Here is a 20,103-nt window from a genome sequence, read left to right on the forward strand (position 1 = left end):
CAAAGACCGATACCAACTTGCTTGGGTTGATAGAAAATTCTCCATCCTGTGCTTTGAAAGCGGCCAGGTCCATAGGATTAAAAGATGCATGAGTATAGACCTGCATGGTAAGAGCTTGTCCTTTCTATTGCATTAGGGGCGATTTTAGTCTTGGTAAGTAACGGGTATAATCCAGCAGATGGAGCCTGAACCCCACTATGAGCTTCACTAAGAATCTTACTTTGAGCCTCGCTCTGTGTGGGTGTAGGGGCCGAAGGAGACACCGGATCTGCCATTACATTTGGGGTGGGGATCCGGGGACTGACATTAATTGCTACAGGGCCAATCGGGGTTAAATTACAGCATTGTAAAATATCAGTATGAGACTATAAGGTTATAAACAAGTAAGCATACGAATGCTTATTCTACTTCCCCGTTCGCTGACAGAACAGGAGTAACTGGAGGATTGTATTATGATTTAGTGATCCTCCAGGAGGCCACTGTTCTTGGTCCTCTAATTGGTACTGAGGCCAGTCAACTGTACAAAATCGCTTTAATTTACCCTTAGTCATTGGATCTGATCCAAATATCTTCCAATTTACTAAAATACACTCTAGGGGTGTGCATCGTACCGTACCTCCCGTGCTCTGTTCCTGTCCGATACCTACAGGGTAGCTGTGGGCCTCCCCAGGTTCCAACAGAGCATATAATCCGGATTTCAAAAGGTTCCTACCTTATCCAAGGGACCGGTTCCACAACATCGCCCGCAGCTGCTCCTCCCCTATATCCAAGGAACAGGTTCCTCACCGTCTCCTACAGCCGCTTCTCCACTATGTGAGTGTCTTGCACCGTCGTTCCCTCCGGGGTTGATCAAACTCCTTCTCCTCTGAGGCCCCCAATGAACTCACCGGTGTGTGCTGGGCGTCGGTTGTCGCTGCAATCCTCGACTTCCAGAAGGGATCTGGGCAAGGCTAAATTGCATCCTCGTCACCCCACGTTGGGACTCCAAAAGCTGTTGCCGGCACCCAGTGCCAGAGGCGAACAACAGCGGGGGGGGTGTTCGTTACCCGGTGTGCGTCACTCAATAATCACAACGGGGTGGGGAAGCAGAAAAGTTTATTTGCAGCTGCAAACAAGGTACAGGGAGAATAGAATCTCAAATCCTGCACATCAGAGCAGGTCATTACACACATTTATATTCCTCAATGCTACTGCACTACACATCAGCCAATCAAAACTTTGCACAAATACTCTGCCTTTCTTATATGGGTTAGGACAGTGTTTATTTCCTGCAACCTCTAACAAGCATTCCTAGCAACTTAAAGAACCAGTACATCCTGTCTGGCCTTGTAGCTCTCTCTCCTATTATCTTTAATTTGGCGTCAGCAAACCTTACACTATGGGGCATTGTCTGCATCTGCAACATTGTTTTAAGAGCAAAAGAGCTTACTCAAACCAGCCAGGCCTGAATTCTATTAAGGGGGGTTGAGAAGAAGCCCTTAGGCCTTTAGCAGGGAGACCTCTTCGACCCTTATGGCCTTCCATCTCCTCAACTTAACTAGTGGCCATGCCCTGGGGTCTCCAACAGAGGTAAATGGAAAAGGGGATGTAACCAAAGGTAGATGGGGCCAGACTAACCTGAGCTCTTTCTTTGAGCTGAGAACTGGTTGTTTAGAGAAGGGAAATGCAGCAGATCTAATATACTTGGACTTCAGTAAAGCATTTGATACGGTATCACGTGGGAAATTCTTAGCTAAATTAGAGAAGACGGGGATCAGTACAAGAACTGTAAGGCGGGTAAGGAACCAATTAAAGGGGAGAAGTCTGGAAACTCAACTATGGGATCGGAGGGAGGTTCCTAATGGAGTTCTTCAAGGATCTGTTTTGGGATCCATCTTCATTAATCTCTTTATTAATGGTGTTAACCCAAAAAGTAGGAGAGTGATAACAAAACTTACTGATGATTAAAAAGCTGGGAAACATGGTCTGTCCAGAGGGGGTAGAATATTATACAGGAAGATCTGGATGACCTTGAAGACTGGAGTACCAGAAGAAGGATGACATTTAAAGGTACCAGGTGCAAAATCCTGCACTTAGGGTCTAATAAGAAGAATTTCTTCTTGATGCTGGGGCTCATCAGTTGGAGGCGACAGAGGAGGGGCGAGACCTTGATGTGTTGGTCGATTATACGGTGACTGAGCCACCCATGTGATGTGGCCATGAAAAAGGCAAATGTGATGCTAGGATACATCAGCTGAGGCACTTCCAGTCGAGACAGACAAGTACGAAAGTACATGGCCCTGGAGAGCCCTCCTCTAGAATCCTGTGTATGATTCTGATCATTCGAGAAAGATGAATTCAGAGTGAAACAGGTACAGAGAAGAGTTCTCAGGATGATCAGGGAATGGAGGGCCTGTCTCACGAGAGAAGGCTGGGAGAGCTGGGCTGGTTTAGTCTAGCAAAACAAAGGCTGAGAGGGGATCTGATGGCTCTCCATAAATACATCGGGGTAAAGACCAGGGAGGGTGGAGAGCTGTTCTAGCTAAAGGACAATGTAGGCCCAAGAACAAAGGCGAATCAACTGGCCAAGAACAAGTTCAGGCTGGGAGATTAGAAAGTTTCTAACCATTTGAGGAGGGAGGTTCTGGAACAGCCTCCCAATAGGGGCAAACTTTATTAGTTGTAAGAGAGCATTGGACACATTTGAGTGTGACTGTATGAGAGGGTTGCTTGTGGGATGGGGGTGGACTGGGCAACCCTGAGGGTCTTGTCTGGTATATGTCTTATGGTCCCAAGTCTCTTGCTTCAGCTGGTCACATGCAGGGGTCAGGAAGAGATGTTCCTCGCCAGTGTATTCTGGGTTCGGCGGAGTGTGTGTAAGGCGGGTAAGGAACAGAAAGGAAGTCCTGCTGGAGCTGCGAATGGGTTTGGCTGGTGTGGGGTTGCAATTGGCGTGTTACTAATGAACGGTGAAGCCTTGAGTTATGGAGCTCACTCGAAGTGAGTGCCAAGGAAACCCGCACACCGCCCCGCTGTGTATCCTGTATCTGCCACAGAAGGAGTGAAGAGAATCAAGAGAGCTGTCTGGGGTGACCTAAGGCCAGAACCGCAGGGGGCTCTGGGGTGGCAAAGGAATATTGACAAAACTGGGCTAGCAGGGAGCTGCTGGTCGGGATGAGGGGCATGAGATCTTTGTCTACAGTGAAATGGTTGTCCAATTCGGTTCCTAGTTTGATGTTTTTGCCTTCATCCCTCCACCTGCATGAGCAGCACAAACCTCTGTGCACTTGGCCTCTAACCCAGCCGCAGGGCTCTGTGCTTGTAGATTTCAACCATGCTTCGTACTTTGCTGTGAATATCACATTGCAGCTGCCAATGGGAGATGCTGCCAGGGATTTCTATGGAGCAGCAGATAGCCCAAAAGCCAGGGCTCCGACGGAGCCCCAACACGACCCTGACAGCAGCGACATGGAGGAGATGGAGGTGGAGGAGATGGGAGAATGGGAGGGCGAGGAGATGGATGTGGATTAGAACATCTCGGATTTGAGAAGTGCTGGGTGTGCATATGGCACCATACAATGCACCCACACGAGAGGGGCTTCCTCACCTCTCACTGTTTACAGAGCTAGGCATCTCAGGGGTTCTCTTATATATATTTTATTATTCCTTTCTTCTTTGCACTTACACACTTTGAGCAGATTTAGGAATGAATAAATGTTCCGTTTCCAGTGGTGCCAACAGCTCTGGGATTCGGACACGATACGGGAACAGTAGGGTAACGTGCATCAAATCTCTTCAATCCAGACAGCGTGATCAGCATGGGCAGCAGGTGTCATGGGGCTGTGGGCACTGAGGTTGCAGTGCCCCGGGGCTGGGGTCTCGCCCCCCGACCTCTGCCATCCAGTGCTGGGGCTGTGGGCTGTGGTGAGGGTGCTTTGGGCTCCTGCGGGGGAGAGGTAGGTAGAAGGGGAGGGAGGGGGGCAGAAGGGGAGTGGCGGGACCTCAGGCACAAGGGGAAGGGCCAAGGGCTACGCTTCCTGGGTGGCCAACTCACTGGCAGCCAGTGCTGATCGCAGAGTAGACAAATGATCGTCAGGCTTTGTGCTGACCAGGTCTAAGTCAGAGCAGCCTTGGGGCTGCTCTAATGTACATTCTGCTCCACATAGGCCCGGGTAAGCTGAGAATAGCTGTACTACAATGCCTTCTGGCCATGGGAAGCAGGGCAGTTGAGGCCTTTCCACCAGCCAGGGAAGCCTCTATCTGCAGGTATCCTCTGAGGGTATTGACCCTGTGACATTGCACTTCATAAGCTTTATAAAAATGTTTAAGTGTGAATACGATGTAACTGGAATATGCTTTATGCAAAAGGTCTCTATAAGTTTTGTAATGAGACCTTACAAATCTACTGAGTGTGTTCATCCTATTTGGATGAATGTGTCATTCTTGTATCTGAAATTAGGAATATGAGATATCACTCTGAGGTCCTACTGTAGTTATGCAAAGTGTGGGCCATTAATGGTGGCTTAGAATCTTGATGGCTCCCATTAGCTAGGACAACTGACTGTAGATGGCTCTGTTCACCTGCAAGCCTTCACCGCATACGTGCGGGCCAGTCCTGAAAGAATGGAGGGGGGCTCACAGGACATGTGAACATGTCACATGATACTTGAATCCGTCTTTAACCTGGTGCTTTTCCATTTAGAAGGAGGAGTGGAAACCCAGAGAGACCGTGAGAGGATTCCCGCCTTGTGCCAAAGATATCAAAGGGAGTGGAACAGAACAAAGGGGGCTGCCAGTCATAAGAAATCCCCGAGTTACCACCTGAGCTGGAACAAGGCTGTACCAGGGGAAAGGATTGGGCCCAGACTGGAGGGAGTCCAGTCTGGGAAAGAAGCTTATTGGAACATCTCTCAGGGTGAGATTTATCAGTATTCCGTTTCTTAATGTATTAGGCTTAGACTTACGTGTTTTGTTTTATTTTTCCTGGTAACTTATTTGTTCTGTCTGTTATTACTTGAAACCATTTAAATCCTACGTTTTATATTTAATGAAATCACTTTTGTTTATTAATTAACCCAGAGTAAGTGATTAATACCTGGGGGAGCAAACAGCTGGGCATCTCTCCCTATCAGTGTTATAGAGGGTGGACAATTTGAGTTTACCCTGTATAAACTTTATACAGAGTAAAACGGATTTATTTGGGGTTTGGATCCCATTGGGAGCTAGTTGCTGGAGACAGGTGACCTGTTGAGCAGTTTTGGGTTAAAGTCTGCAGCGTTGGGGGTGTGGCCCAGACCTGGGTCTGTGTTTGCAGCTGGCAAGCATGTCTGGCTCAACAAGGCAGGGTTCTGGAGTCCCAAGCTGGAAGGGAAAATGGGCTCAGAGGCAAATTCAGCACGTCAGGTGACAGGGCATTGCAGGTGTTCTCCTCACCCTGGTCGAATGCCTTGTGTGGGTTGTACCTGGGGGGTGCAGGGGTGGAATGAGCCGGGGACGTCTGCCCGTTTGAGTGATCCATAGCAGGCATACGAGGCACTTTTGGGGGAGCCTTGTCCAGGCCTGCCATGGGTCAGCTCTCTCAAACCACCACCCCTGGCAGCGCAAGCCTGACCTTCCAGCCCCCTGCAGGCCTCGCTCTCTGTGTACAGGTTAGCGATCGACACTCCCAAAATCTCTGAGCGTCCCTCGGGAGTGCTCAGCCCGTTCCCCGGAGCACATGCAGAACTGTGACTCTAATCCCACAGGCGCGGTCCACAGCAGCTTGTAAGATTCAATTCAGGCCAACCACTCTATTGAGAACACAGCAATTAGATATACAGAAAACAGGAATGAGTTTATTATCAAAGAACAGAGATGCAAGCGAGAGTGAATAAATACTGGTAACACCCATTGTTTCATGTTCTGTGTGTATATAAATCTCCCCATTGTATTTTCCACTGAATGCATCCGATGAAGTGAGCTGGAGCTCACGAAAGCTTATGCTCAAATAAATTGGTTAGTCTCTAAGGTGCCACAAGTCCTCCTTTTCTTTTTGCAAATACTGGAAAGTAATGGTAACATAGGATTTTGTTTTCTAACACTTTCTAGAGCCGGGGTTCTCACAAATTTTTGGCAGCCTCAGAATGAGGCTCTGACAATACTTAACTAACTGTAGGAAAAACAAACAAATAAATTACATGTGCATATTTACATAGGGATTTTTTGCAGACTCAATAATAAATATAAGGTACAGTTGTGTCTTATCTTTACTGGACCTAAACACAGAACAAACCAGTGCTTTGCACAGTCTTGTCTTTTTTGTTGTTCTTTTGCTTTTTTGGTCAAAGGTGGACGGCTGTACAACAATTCTGAACTAAATTTAAAAATGCTTTACATAATAGAAAGGATAATGACTAATAACGAAAGAATGTATCTGCCAATATGTCCAAAGTTTCTTTCACACAAAAACAACCATAGTCAACATAGCCCAGTAATAATAATGATAACAGTAACAACAAAATCTGAGCTGTTGCTGTTGTCTTTTCAGCTTGGTTTTTGCATCATTTAACAGCTTGCGCCTCTGAAGCTCACCGTAGTAATTTGGTTCAACTTCCCTTGCACAAGTGCTGTAGGGACGTTGCACGACATACATTTCAATTTGATGAATTTCTCTCTCACACTGCAACTTGTTCAGAAATGGAATCAGATGGCTTCGGAAACACAGGAAACTGCCTTTCCCCCTGGTGCTGAAGTGTTTCTTTTTCTTTCTATGTTTTGCTTTTCTTAGCAGAAGGTCCCAGAGGAGCCACCTGCTGTCACATTCAAGGTCATTTTCTGGCACTAGATTACCTGAAATACTTTCTGATACCCAGTCACATTTTAACTTTTTCACCTCCCTCCCCACCCCCATGAACAATCGCAACCTACCCAAACACCACGCAGTGAGATGGCCCATAGCCACTTACAGAGCTACAATAACATGAGATGTAAACACAGTGGTTAGAGGTCTATAAAATCATGAGTGGTGCAGAGAAAGTGACTAAGGAAAAGCTATTTACTTGTTCCCATAACACAAGAATTAGGGGCCACCAAATGAAATTAATGGGCACCAGGTTTAAAACAAATAAAAGGAAGTTCTTCCTCACACAGCGCACAGTCAACCTGTGGAACTCCTTGCCTGAGGAGGTTGTGAAGGCTAGGACTATAACAGGGTTTAAAAGAGAACTGGATAAATTCATGGAAGTTAAGTCCATGAATGGCTATTAGCTAGGATGGGTAAGGAATGGTGTCCCTAGCCTCTGTTTGTCAGAGGGTGGAGATGGATGGCGGGAGACAGATCACTTGATCATTGCCTGTTAGGTTCACTCCCTCTGGGGCACCTGGCGTTGGCCGCTGTTGGCAGACAGGATACTGGGCTGGATGGACCTTTGCTCTGACCCAGTATGGCCGTTCTTATGTTCTTAGCCAAAGAATACACTTTGTGACTTGAAAGAAAACCACACCTATGTAGCTCAGCTCTGCCGGCATGGTACTATTTAAAAGGGAGCACGCATGAGGATTTATGGCATTTAGAAGACACCTTTAATACTTAACATCTGAGCGATTGTTGGGGCACTTTGGAGGCTCTTGTGGCTGCAAAACAATCAGCTGCTGGCTGCATTTGAGAAATGCTGTTCTGGAGTCTAAATGAACAAGGCCTTCCCTTAGCCACATGCTGGGGAAATGAGGTAAGACTCCTTCTCATGAGATCACTCCCTCTCAGCTGCAGAGAAAAGCTTGACAACGTAACCCTGAGTTTAAAAGGTTCAAAAGCAGATGGCACATACGGAGTTTAAACGAGACACACTTATTGCTTGAGGGCCCCACTGCCTGATTTTGAGATCTTGGCTTGTTCAAGTAGGTGTGAGTTGTATAAGTGTCACTTCTAGGAGTCTCATTTTGAGCCCCTTTCGAGTGCGGTCTCTTTTCCCATCTGTCAAGGTTTCTTCCCCACTTTGAACTCTAAGGTACAAATGTGGGGACCTGCATGAAAACCTCCTAAGCTTACTTTACCAGCTTAGGTTAAAACTTCCCCAAGGTACAAACTATTTGACCCTTGGACTTCCACTGCCACCACCAAACGTTTAACCGGCTTTCTGGGAAAGTGTTGTTTGGAAACGTCTTTCCCCCCAAAATCCTCCCCAAAACCTTGCACCCCACTTCCTGGGGAACGTTTGGTAAAAATCCTCACCAATTTGCATAGGTGACCACAGACCCAAGCCCTTGGATCTTAGAACAATGACAAAAGGATTCAGTTCTTGAAAAGAAACATTTTAATAGAAGAAACAGTAAAAAGAAAAGGATCACCTCTGTAAGATCAGGACGGTAAATACCTTACAGGGTAATTAGATTCAAAACATAGAGAATCCCTCTAGGCAAAACCTTAGGTTACAAAAAGACACACGGACAGGAATATTCATTCTATTCAGCTCAACATATTTTATCAGCCATTTAAAGAAATCATAAGCTAACGCATATCTAGCTAGATTACTTACTAAGTTCTAAGACTCCATTCCTGTTCTGTCCCTGGCAAAAGCCTCACCCAGACAGACACAGACCCCTTTGATGTTCTCCCTCTTTCCAGCTTTTGAAAGTATCTTGTCTCCTCATTGGTCATTTTGGTCAGGTGCCAGCGAGGTTATCCTAGCTTCTTAACCCTTTACAGGTGAAAGGATTTTTCCTCTGGCCAGGAGGGATTTTAAAGGTGTGTACCCTTCCCTTTATATTTATGACACCATCACATACATCTCAGGTTTGCTACAGATCCACCGTCTTCCCATGTAGCACCGTGAGCTGCTGACCCCTTTCTCGTCGTTCAGATACGCGCAGTCACCTCCTCCTCTTAAGTGAAACCTGCCACACAGAAGCCAGGGAGCTGCAGTCAGGCAGAGGCTGGGCATTTCACACCAGTCCCAGCCAGGGGAGCCGTTCTCCACAGTGCAGGCCTGAGTGTGGAGCAGCTACTCTCCCAGCCCCTCAGGAGCAGAGCTCAGGACAGCAGGGGCTTTGCAGAACCGCTGACTGTTCCTGACCCTCTATGCTGAGCAGGCCACAGGGGTGCTGAAGAATGGACAGTCCCCAGCAGGACAGAGAGAATTTGTTAGACTGATTGTCAAAAGGGACCGGCCCTCTAACAAGAGGGGCAGACCATCACCAGAACCAGACGACTGAGCAGGAAAAGCGGGGGACAGGAAGGATCTCGCCTCCTTGAAACACATGGAGCAGAACCAAGATGACACTGAAAGAAGAAATTGCATTCAGGGGTTTCCTTCTCCGTTGATCTATAACTCTTGAGCTTTCCATTGGGCATGGGGGAAAAAGAGAGTGTTGAAGAAGTTCCTTTGTGAAAGCATGTGTTCCTTGTTTGTAACCCTCACATAAGTCTCCCAGAGTTCATCTGGTGTGGAGGGTGGAGCTCTAGGGACAACATGCCTCTCGGGAGATTTGGGAGGGTTCAGCACTGGTTTTGGATCCTACAGCAGCTGATCTGCAGGGTCCCACATCCTAAGGAGCATACCAGACAGGGAGTCTGTACCCCAGGAGAATGCCACAGAGGCTCGAACTCAGGACAGTGTCTGGTAGCTCTTCAGACCCAGTGAGGCTGGAAGCAGGTGGGATCCAAAGGTTGGGTCCAATACAGCAGAATGGGGACTGTCCATTGGGGAGCCCTGACCCAGCGCCAAAAGAGCCTGATTTTTCAAAGTACTGAAGTAACCCAGACCAGAGAAGTGGGGGGGGGTCTCCATCCCCCTCTAATGGCTGGCCTGCAAAAGAGCTTTATCAACCGGGGGGGAGTTTCAGTTAAAGAAGTGGATTCTTTCGCTCCTATGGCAGAGGCTCATGCTTCTACTGCTGAAGTCCCAGGGTTCAAGCAGCGCTGGTTTTGTGATCACACTTGGAGCCCACTGAAACCCATCGCGGGGTGTTGGGCAGCCATCACTACTGTACCCCGTTCCCGTGGGAGCCCCAGGCGTCCAGCACCTGTGAACCGCAGGCTCCTTTAACATCGGTGCCTTGTTGCGGATTCAGAGGCCTCACCAGCCAAGTCACTCAAACCTGCCGGCTGCAATCCCCAGCGGGACCTGCACCTGCCATGCAGTGCTCGGCATGCTGCCCTCTCTAGCAGCCACTGTTAACCTGAGCTCCCTGCTGCCTCCTTTCCCCAGGGGGGGTCAGACACCCCAGGGACCTTGCTGAAGAGGGCTGGGGGAGAACAGCGAGTGTCCCAGCTGAAATCCCAGCGCGCAGCGAGGGCATCTCTGGCTATGGCGGGCTCTGTCTCCGGCCCAGCACCGTGCTGCGGGGAGGAGCCGAGAGTTCAGGGACACGCCGGCTCCCATCGGTCTCCGATACACGCAGGACGCGAACGGACCAGGGTCGTGTCTGGTGCTTTCACTAGCACTGAATGGTGGATCTACCTGAGCTCAAACCGCTCAGACACCAGAATCCCCAAGCCCAGGGAATTAGTCCAGAGGGGTGAGAGAGACTCACAGGTGGTTGAATTTGGTGCCATTGGCCCATTTCCAGGGCTGACCCTGCTCCCTCCAGAGGCCGATCCAGTGGTCATAGACACCCTTATGGCGCAGCAGGAACGCCTTAAAGAAAGCTGAGGGACAGCAGGTATCAGCCCCACCTCCCATGCTCCCCCCCACCGCCCCTCCAGGGCTCTGTGCTGCAGAGAATCCCAGTCACATATTGAAGGGTGCTCAGTTTATTTTCAGGGGGGATTTTCCCCTCCCTCTTGCAAAGCACAAGATCCCCCGGGCAGTCTTAACCCTCCCACCACACACAGCAGCCCCACCCCGGTGCTCCCAGTCACCCACACCCCAAGTCCCCCTGAGCTGGGGGCAGCTGTTGGGTCTGAGCTCTCTGCAGAGACGGCTCTTCTCACAGAGCAGCCACCGCTCACCCCAGCAAGGCAGGAGGAGGGAGGGAGGCAAGCTGAAGTGGGAGGGGTCAATGTGAAAGGATCCCCTCCTCCCCCGCCTCCTCAGCTGGCTGCTCCTTTCCCATCCCCACAACAGGAGCACTGGCTGGGTTCTCAGTCCCACTCCAGCAGCCAGCAGGCCAGGAGATGCTTGAGCCAGCCCTGCCCTAGACAGAAGCTGTCTCCCTATTTGGGGAGGGGGGCAGCGGAGAATGGGCAATCCCTGTGATCACACACAGACAGTAGGGCCCTGGGCCCAGCCAGGCCTGGCGTTCAGCGGCTGGAAGTTCATTCACTCCGGCCTCCCAGCACGGGAGGGCTCACAGCTGCTCCTCACCCCATTGGGCAGAGCCCAGGTCCTGCTGCAGCAGCCATCCCTGTGCCCAGATTAGTGTCTGGCAACTCGAGAGTCTCTCACCGTTTCCTGCTCACTGTCGATCCCAGCCAGGGAGGCACCCGGGGCAGAGCAGCGGCTTCGGCTGTCGGTCCAGCTCCCTTCCGTCTCTGAGAAATAGTAGCATTTCCCTCGGTATCCCATCCAGCCGTCCGGGCACGAGGGGCTCGCAGGGGGGCACAGATCAGCTGATGAAAGCTGAGAGGTCAGCGCTGAGAATGAGACAGTCACATGGAGGGTAAGAATTGCAACGAGAATTGGGCATTTGACTGGTACAAAAATTGGTCAACTGACCAGTCAAATCTGTCAAAGAGTGGTCAGATATTTTAAAATACCAATTTATCAGAATTGGTTACCTCCCGCCAGGAAGAAAAAAGAGCAAGACGTCATTGTCTCCAGTAGGTTTAGCTTTCGATAGATATGGATCTACCTAATTTTTTAAAAAATGTACTTCACTGAGTTTTTTTAGCTCAGAAAAAAAAGGCAAAACAATGAAACCAAGTTCTGGAAAACACCAGTGAGGCTCCAAGACGCAATCCGAAAGGCAGGCTGCCTCCTACCCCCAGGGCTCTCGCTGGAGCATTTGACTGCGGCCAAACAGGCAGTCAATTGACCGGCTTGCCAAGCCCATTGGGACCCCCAGCTGGGGCTGGTCCACTGCAATCAGATGCAGGGGGACGGAGACGTTTGTCACTGTAAATTTGCCTGGCAAGAAGGATTCCAGGGACACTCCCAGCCTGCGAGGGACTGACACAGCTCAGAGCATTTCACCCCAGGCACAAGATCAACAGCTGGACGTTCAACCTAGCAACAAACAGCAGGTGAACAACTGAGAAGAATGTGGGAACTTTCACTCAGGGACATGAAAGCCACAAGGGGGCGCCAGAAACCACAGCCATGGGAAGTGACCTGTTGCACTGTGGGCCAGGAATGATGGAACTTAATTCACCTCCTACCTGCAGACTTTTCTCTCCCCAAACACAGCAGCAAGAAAGGCACTTTCTGGAAGCCCTCACGGCAGTGTAACCCTTTCAGAGCCATGAAAGAGCAGCAGTGGGGTCACCCATAAGTGACACCAAAGAGGATTTGAAAGGCCTGTCTAGTTGAGAGGAGTTGGACTCAAACCCCTCCAGATGTTTTCGAGCACGTCACTTTTGTTTGCACCAAAGTAACTCGGTAGCTGGTTTTCAAGCCTTCCCATGTGGCTGGCGCTCAGCGAGGAACAGACACTCTAAGTTGGGAAGAGTTAGGAAACGTGGCAGCGGTGATCAGAAAGCGAGCATGTGTTCACCTCACTCACAAGGCATGTCTGACCCTGTAGATTTCACTGTCCAGTGCACGGTAGCCCACACCCCTGCCCTACTGAACTGAGCAGAGAAGTCAGTGACTAACAGTTGATGGCACAGGCTGTCTCCACCATCCATCTCCAGCTCAGATGCCACATGTTCTGCAGAGCTCCCTGCACCTGCAGGTGTGTAACCAACCTTAAGCTCACAGATTCCCACCTTACACAGCGAGAACCAATGCTGCCCATTGCAACAGCCTGCCATTACAGCAGGGAGCTGGGATTCAGGGCGCATCTGTATCCGAGCAATCTGCACCAGTATAATCACAGTGACGCAGTGACATCAGGGCAAACACCTCCTGGAGATGCGCTGGAGCAGTGCGGCTCGCTCTGGTAACTTCCTGCAGCAAACTGCACCAAGGCAAGCTCCTTTGTGCACCAGTGAGTGCGTCTGCTTTAGCGGTTTGCACCAATTCAACTACACGGACGTCATGACATCGGCACAGAGGATTCCTAATGCAGACAGACCTGGATTCAATCCCCTCTGCCAGCTGCTAAACCCTCCTGGGGCCCAGTGATCGGATCCCAGGACAATAGAGAAATCCCACCCCCGACATTCCCCAGCACGCCCTGCCCCTGACAATGGGGGGATACAACAGGGTTCATGTTCACCGCAAACAGACGCCCTCTGCATGAGCACACGCTGTCTGTGCAGCCCGGGGGAGTGAATGGTGCTAAGGGACCCTTCATGGCCAAGCTCAGCGATTGGGGAGTTTCCACACTGCGCTGGTGGAGGGGTCTTGACTTAATTCTATGGCTCATTTCAATAACACGGCAGCACCTGCCGCCCGGCCACAGGCGTGACCTGAAGATCCAGGAAGGCCAAGCTGGTAACCTCAGAGTAACACAGGGAAGGCAAAGAGCTCAGGGTTGCACTGCATCCTGTCCCACTGGACACCCTGGTCAGGGACTGCTTCATGGCGCGTGGCAAAGGTGACTTGGGTCCAAAGTGCTCAGAGATGGGCTGGGGGGGCTAATGTCAGTCAGATCGTCCTGACACAGAGAGTGCCCAGGTGCAGGGGTCTGGGAGGAAGATCCCCCAGGAATCCTCTGTCCCAGGGGCAGAAGCCGGACAGGCCGGGAGGAGAGAGTGAGTGTGGCAGGTCACGGGGGAATGGGATGGGCGGAGATCATAGATGGAGGGGAAGGGAGCGGGGCGGAAGCTGGGAACTCACCTGCCAGAGCAATGATGGCAGCAATCAACGCAGACCATACAACTATCACTGCAACCACAACTCTACAGGTTGGACTTTTCTTGCAGTTCCAAGGAGGGTCTGAAACAGAAAGACCCGTCAGGCAGGGCTGGGAGGACACGTCTCACTGACAGCACCGGGGCTGGAGCTGCCCTGCAACATGCACCGTTCTAGTCTAGTTTTTGTAAAGCTCTCCAACACCACTTTCTACAAACCATTACCCTCTGATCCCACTGAGGGTTTCCAAAAGTTAGTGCCTGTCTCACCCACCGCAACCTGCAAGGTCTCGTGCCAGCAAAGGGAAGCTGCTCCCAGATCTGGAGCTGCATTCGCATGTCCTGAGGGCTGTCCTGCACCATGGTCACTACGGGCAGGTAGGTCATCAACCTCCATCTCTGTCCCAGCTGCAGGATGGCCTCTGGTTCCTGCTCCCTCAGGCACCTGGAGATACTGAAAAAGGGGTGGGGTTGGCAGAACAGGAGAACACCCCATGAGGTTAAGAAATGGCAGTGAGAGCCTTTTCCCTCCCTGGGAGATTATGGTGTCCCTCTGTGGGGACTCCCTTCCTGGCAGATGCTAGTGAGCTATTGAAAGAGCTCAGCCTGTTTAGATTATAAAAAAGATTGGGTGGTGACATCATTGAAGTGTTGAAGTGACTTCATGGAGAGAAAATATTGGGTATTAAAGGGCTCATTAATCTATCAGAGAAAAGCATAACAAGACCCAGTGGCTGGAAACTCAAAAGAGACCAATTCGTATTAGAAAGAGGGCACACATATTCAACAGTGAGGACGAATCACCAAAGGAAGAAACTAGAAAGGGAAGTGGTGGGAATTCCCCACCTCTTGATGTCTTCTAATGAAGACTAGATGCCTTTCTGGAACGTGTGTAGTCAAAAATTAGCTCCTATGCTCTACAGAAAGCATGTGATATGCAGGGGGTCAGATGACACGCTCTAATGGTCTCTTCTGTCCATAAAGTCTGCTAATTGATGAAAAATGAGCAAGCATGGGGAGAAGCCTGTGATGTTTTACTGTGTTCGGCTTGAGCCCACAATGAACGCTCATTGAGAGGGGTGATCCAGGGGAAGCAGCTCAAACATCCAATGTGACTGGACAGGGGCAGGACATCAGCACTGCAGGGGAGGGGTGGGTGTGGCAGTGACATCACAAGGGCCTTTGGCAGGACCTCAGCCTATTGGACAAAGGTGGTAGGGAGGCGATGACCTCACAGAGAGATCTTGACATCAGCCAGGCAGGACAGGGGTGCAGGACAGGGGCCACCTCGGAGATCCCTGTGGCTTTGCTTCAGCACGTCTCCTTCTCGAGGTCTCTCCTAGAGGACTGAGAGAGCATTCACTTTCACATTCGTGAGCGCAAGGAGGACCCTCTTCAGAGTTTTCTCCTTTTCTTTTAGTGGTTTTGCTCGAAAACAGACGTCCCTGTATAGAAGGTAAGAGCCTCGGAGAGGTTTGGAACCTGTTCAGTCTGATCCATCAGGTGTCGGCTGATTTTTAGGAATGGAAAACACTAGATTGCGGGGGCAGCATTTTATTTCCGACCTAAGACTTTGTCCCTTAGAATTACTGGGGACATTGGGGTTTCTCCTTTTTGTTTTCCCTTTTCCTGTCTCTCCCTCCTTTCTCGTCTTCTCTTGCATCTTTGTCCTTTTCCCCTGCTTTCCTTTCACCACCAGGACCTGTCTGTGCGTGTGGAGTTGGGGACGGAGGGGGGGAGGGGGTGTTGCACTCCAACTCTCATTGCGGGAGGCCCTCCCAAAGACATGTGGCTGGAATAGTGCTCTAAGAGTGACTCCCTCCGGTGGTGACCCGGGACATCTGGTGAGAACTCTCAGCTTTCTGCTTCTCAGAGTCTCAATGCTGATTGGGGGAGTTTGGGGCTATTGTGAGGGAGGAGGCTCAGGTCCTTGTGACCCTCTTTTAAGACCAAGGAAATAGGGCGTAACCAAACATGTATTTGATTGCTCTTGCCGCTTTTCTCCATTCATTGTCTTGGAATAATTCACGATTCTCTCTCTAATGGGCTAGTTCTTCTAAAATACTTACTAAAGAATTAGGTTTTAATAAAGCCAAATGCAACCCCATACCTCCAGTAACAAAGGAGTCAGGCGGCACCCTACAGAATTGGGGACAATCCGCTGGAAAGCAGTGACCCTGAAAAGGATTTTGGGGTCATAGTGGACAAGCTGTTCAACATGAGCTGTCAATGTGAAACTGTGTTAAAAAAGGTTAAAGCCATTCTTGGCTGGATAGAGTAGTGAGGATGGAAAGGGAAGTGAAAGAGCATTGGTGAGACTGATGTTGGAATGTTGAATCCAGTTCTTGTGTCCACATTTTGAATATTATGTTAAAACAATTGGAGAGGGTGCAGAAAAGATTCATAACTGAGTGATGGGGATGATGCCCTATTATGAGACATTGAAAAAGCTCAATCTGCTTAGTATATACAAGAGAAGAATGAGAAGTGAGTTGCTTGACTTCATGGAGAGAAAATGTTGAGTATAAAAGGGCTCTTTTATGTCTCAGAGAAAGGCATGACAAAACCCCATGGATGGAAGCAGAAATCAGAAAAAGGATAATGACAATAAGACCCAGATTTGTAAGAGGGTGGTGTTAGGGGGCTTATTCCTTCACCCACTTACTTCCCTGGTCCTTCTCACATGAACAGAGAGCAACAATACCCGAAGTCCAAAGGGGCAAACAATTCGATGTTTATTGGGGTGAACTTCCAGCAAGCATGATTCCAGTTTCCTTCCTTAGTATCCTCCTTCCCAGCTCTGACACCACAGAGCCTTACACCTATGTCCCTGTTCCAATTCCTGCCCTTAGCCAAGCATGATTCCAACTTCCTTACTCCCATTCCCTGTTCCCATTTCCCCCTTTAGCAAAACATGATTCCAATTTTCTTACCCCCATTCCCTGTTCCCATCTCCCCCTTTAGCAAAACATGATTCCAATTTTCTTACCCCCATTCCCTGTTCCCATCTCACACACCCACATGCCCACCCCCACCCACCCCCCCACCCCCCATTGACTACAGATTATATAGTAAAACTTGAGTTCTGCTTAGCTATACCTTAACCAATCATTTTCCTGAAATTTAACTAACCAATCCTAACATATTGTAACATGATTATGTAACCAATTATATCCCACCACCTCAATTAGTTTACACCTAGCAAAATTAATTATACAGCAGACAGGAACAATCACAGAACCAGACAGAGATTATACAGACAAACAACAGCAAAGTGGGAACTATAATGACAAAACAATACAGAAGTGAGGATTTCACATCCCAGCTATTGATAAGTGAGTTCTTGCCAGACAGGATGCTATCAAACTAAGTTTCCTTTCACATTTTCTAGGCACTTCCCTTTCTCTGGAGGTGATAGGAATACAATCCTGTCCTGATACTGCCTAACAGCCCAATAGCACCTTATTTCAATGTGACTAGTTTGGAATGTGAGGATGTGACCGTTCGTTTCCCAGCTTATGGCTGCCTCTGCTGCTTAGCCAAAGGCCTTAGCCTAAGAACAGGGCCTCAGACTGTCACAGTAAGAGAAGGCCCTTACACCAGCAGACAGTGATTTTGATTCTTTCTTTTATACCTCTATCACTAGCCAAGTGATAAGAATACACCTAAATTCTTAGAGTATAGGCCTTTACAGACAGGCCTGAATATCTATATCCTAACAGGTGGTTTGTCATTGGCACAAAGTACCAAGAGAAATGATGGCTTCTCCATCTCTTGATCTCTTCGAATAAAGACTAGATGCCTTTCTGGAAAATGTTTGAGTAAAAGAAAAGCCCAGCTCTTCTGACATACAGGAGGCCTTAGGATACGCAGGGGATCAGATTAAATGCTCGAATGGTTCCTTCTGGCCATAAAGTCAACTAACTTGTGAAAACCTAATTGCGGCCTGGGGAAGAACTTCTGTGTTCTACTATGTAGTCGGTGTCACCCCACAAGGAAGTGACATTGAGTGGGGTGATCCAGGGGAAGCGGCTGAAACATCCAATGTAGCTGGACAGGGGCAGGACATCAGCACTGCAGGGGAGTGGTGGGTGTGGCAGTGACATCACAAGAGCCTTTGGCAGGACCTCAGCCTATTGGACAAAGGTGGTGGGGAGGCGATGACCTCACAGAGAGAACTTGACATCAGCCAGGCAGGACAGGGGTGCAGGACAGGGGCAAGCTCGGAGATCCCTGTGGCTTTGCTTCAGCACGTCTCCTTCTCGAGGTCTCTCCTGGAGGACTGAGAGAGCATTCACTTGCACGTACGTGAGCGCAAGGAGGACCCTCTTTGGAGTTTTCTCCTTTTCTTTTAGTGGATTTGCTCGAAAACAGACGTCCCTGTATAGAAGGTAAGAGCCTCGGAGAGGTTTGGAACCTGTTCAGTCTGATCCATCAGGTGCTGGCTGATTTTTAGGAAAGGAAAACATTAGATTGTGGGGGCAGTATTTTATTTCCGACCTAGGATTTTGTCCCTTAGAATTACTGGGGACATTGGGGTTTCTCCTTTTTGTTTTCCTCTTCTTTTTCCTACCTTTCCTACCTTTCTCTTCTTGCTTCCTTTGTCCTTTTCCTCTGTTCTCCTCCCACCACCAGGAGCTCTGTGTGTGGAGCGGAGTCCGGGGGGGTTGTGGGAGGCCCTCACAGAGAGGTGAGACTGGACTAGTGCTCCGAGAGTGATCCCCTCGGTGGTGACCGGGGCCATTCTTTGGGCTATTTAATGAGAACCCTTAGCCTCCCACCCCTCAAAGTCTCAACCTTGATTGGCTGAGGAGGGGGCTATTGACAGGGAGGAAACTCTGGTCTTTGTTGTTCTCTTTTATGACCAAGCAAATAAGTCGCAATCAGTTATACGTTTGACCAATGTGGATGCTGCTCTCCATTCATTGTCTCGGAGCAGTTCATGATCCTCTCGAACATTCCAGTTCTTCTGAAATAATTGCTGAATAATTACTATGAACAATTGTTGGTCTGTAGCTCATTTGAGAGCAATTCTGCTACTGACTGGCTGCATCAGCTAAGACAAGTCCCTGCTCCTTTCTCAGCCTTCGTTTCTCCTTCTGTCAAGAATGAATAACAATCCTCTCCCACTTACGTCACCATGGGTGGATGCTGGGGATCCACTGAACAGTGTCACTCGGAGCAGTGCAGACTAGGGGGTGTCCTATCACACTGAGCCATATCAGATTATAACCTAATATTCAATTTGATTTGTATTTTATTGTTTTGAAATTGTGAAAAGCAGCAACTACTTAGCTCAGAGTGAAGCATCTCATCCAATTTTCTAGAGCATAGTGTCTCCCCTTTGTGTATGACGAGACAGTTGAATGCACTGTGACGGACAGGAGATGCTCTTGTTTTGCAAACAGATATTTTTGCAAAGAATTTTCATCCTACTTGTTATGATTTCAAGAAACAAAGTGGTTTCGTTTGAATGGATTTTCTGACAGAAAAAGGTTTCCATGAAAATGTTCACCCCTTATTTCCTGGGCCTTATCCCTGCCTCTGGGGGGTTGTTGTCTGTTAGTTAGAACAGGAATCAGGACAGTTGTCTTCTCTTTCTGGCTCCGTCACCGCTTCGCTGTGTGACACCTTGGGTAGGTCCAATGGGAACAGGGTCAATTCTCTAACTCCAGGCAGCAGGAAGCCTGGGTGAGATAAGGGATGTTAAGGCCATCTGCGAAGGAGAAAGGGATGTTTCCAGGTGTTGAATGTCAAGAACTCTAAACTTTGCTAAAATGGATAGTCTCGAGAAACAAGAACTAGTTGGGGCCAAACTTTAACCATTGTCTTCTATAAAGCCCATTCAGGAATGTGAGTCCCAGAGAGCCATAGAGAGGGGGAGCAACTTGCCCAAAGTCCCACAGATCAAGAGGCAGCAATGGAAACAGGAGTGACACTCTCTCTCAAAGGCAGGGGGACCAGACATTAGGGCCTGGTTGCAATTGCCAGCTGTGGGAGGGAGTGTGCGGCAGTGGTGAGTGAAGGGGTCCATCCATGGCTCTGACACTCGGTGTGACCCTGTGGTCGTAGCTGAGGCCCGTTTGCCGTCAGTAGGGTTGGGGTCCCATGGCTACAGCCCAGTGGGTTTGGGAGGCTCCAGGAAGGTGAGTAAAGTGCTGGGATGTCAGGATCCCGGAGGCGCTGTCACCTCCGCCCTAGGGCCGTGTTCTGCACCCCCTGCTGCTGGCTGAGTTTCTCCGTCCCTTGGC

At 49.3% G+C, this 20,103-nt stretch overlaps 1 pseudogene across 1 annotated transcript in view; it reads right to left on the bottom strand.

Moving 5' to 3' along the window:
* LOC311530253 (C-type lectin domain family 2 member D-like) overlaps positions 1–5,545 on the bottom strand; it is a 43,758-nt pseudogene extending 38,213 nt beyond the window's left edge. Inside the window, exon 1 of the transcript in view lies at positions 5,413–5,545. The product of the transcript in view is annotated as a C-type lectin domain family 2 member D-like (transcript). The remainder of the gene's footprint in view (positions 1–5,412) is intronic.
* Positions 5,546–20,103: the final 14,558 nt, after the last annotated feature.

Source organism: Lepidochelys olivacea, assembly GCF_965140295.1.
Source record: "Lepidochelys olivacea isolate rLepOli2 genome assembly, chromosome: 14".
Taxonomy (NCBI): domain Eukaryota; kingdom Metazoa; phylum Chordata; order Testudines; family Cheloniidae; genus Lepidochelys; species Lepidochelys olivacea.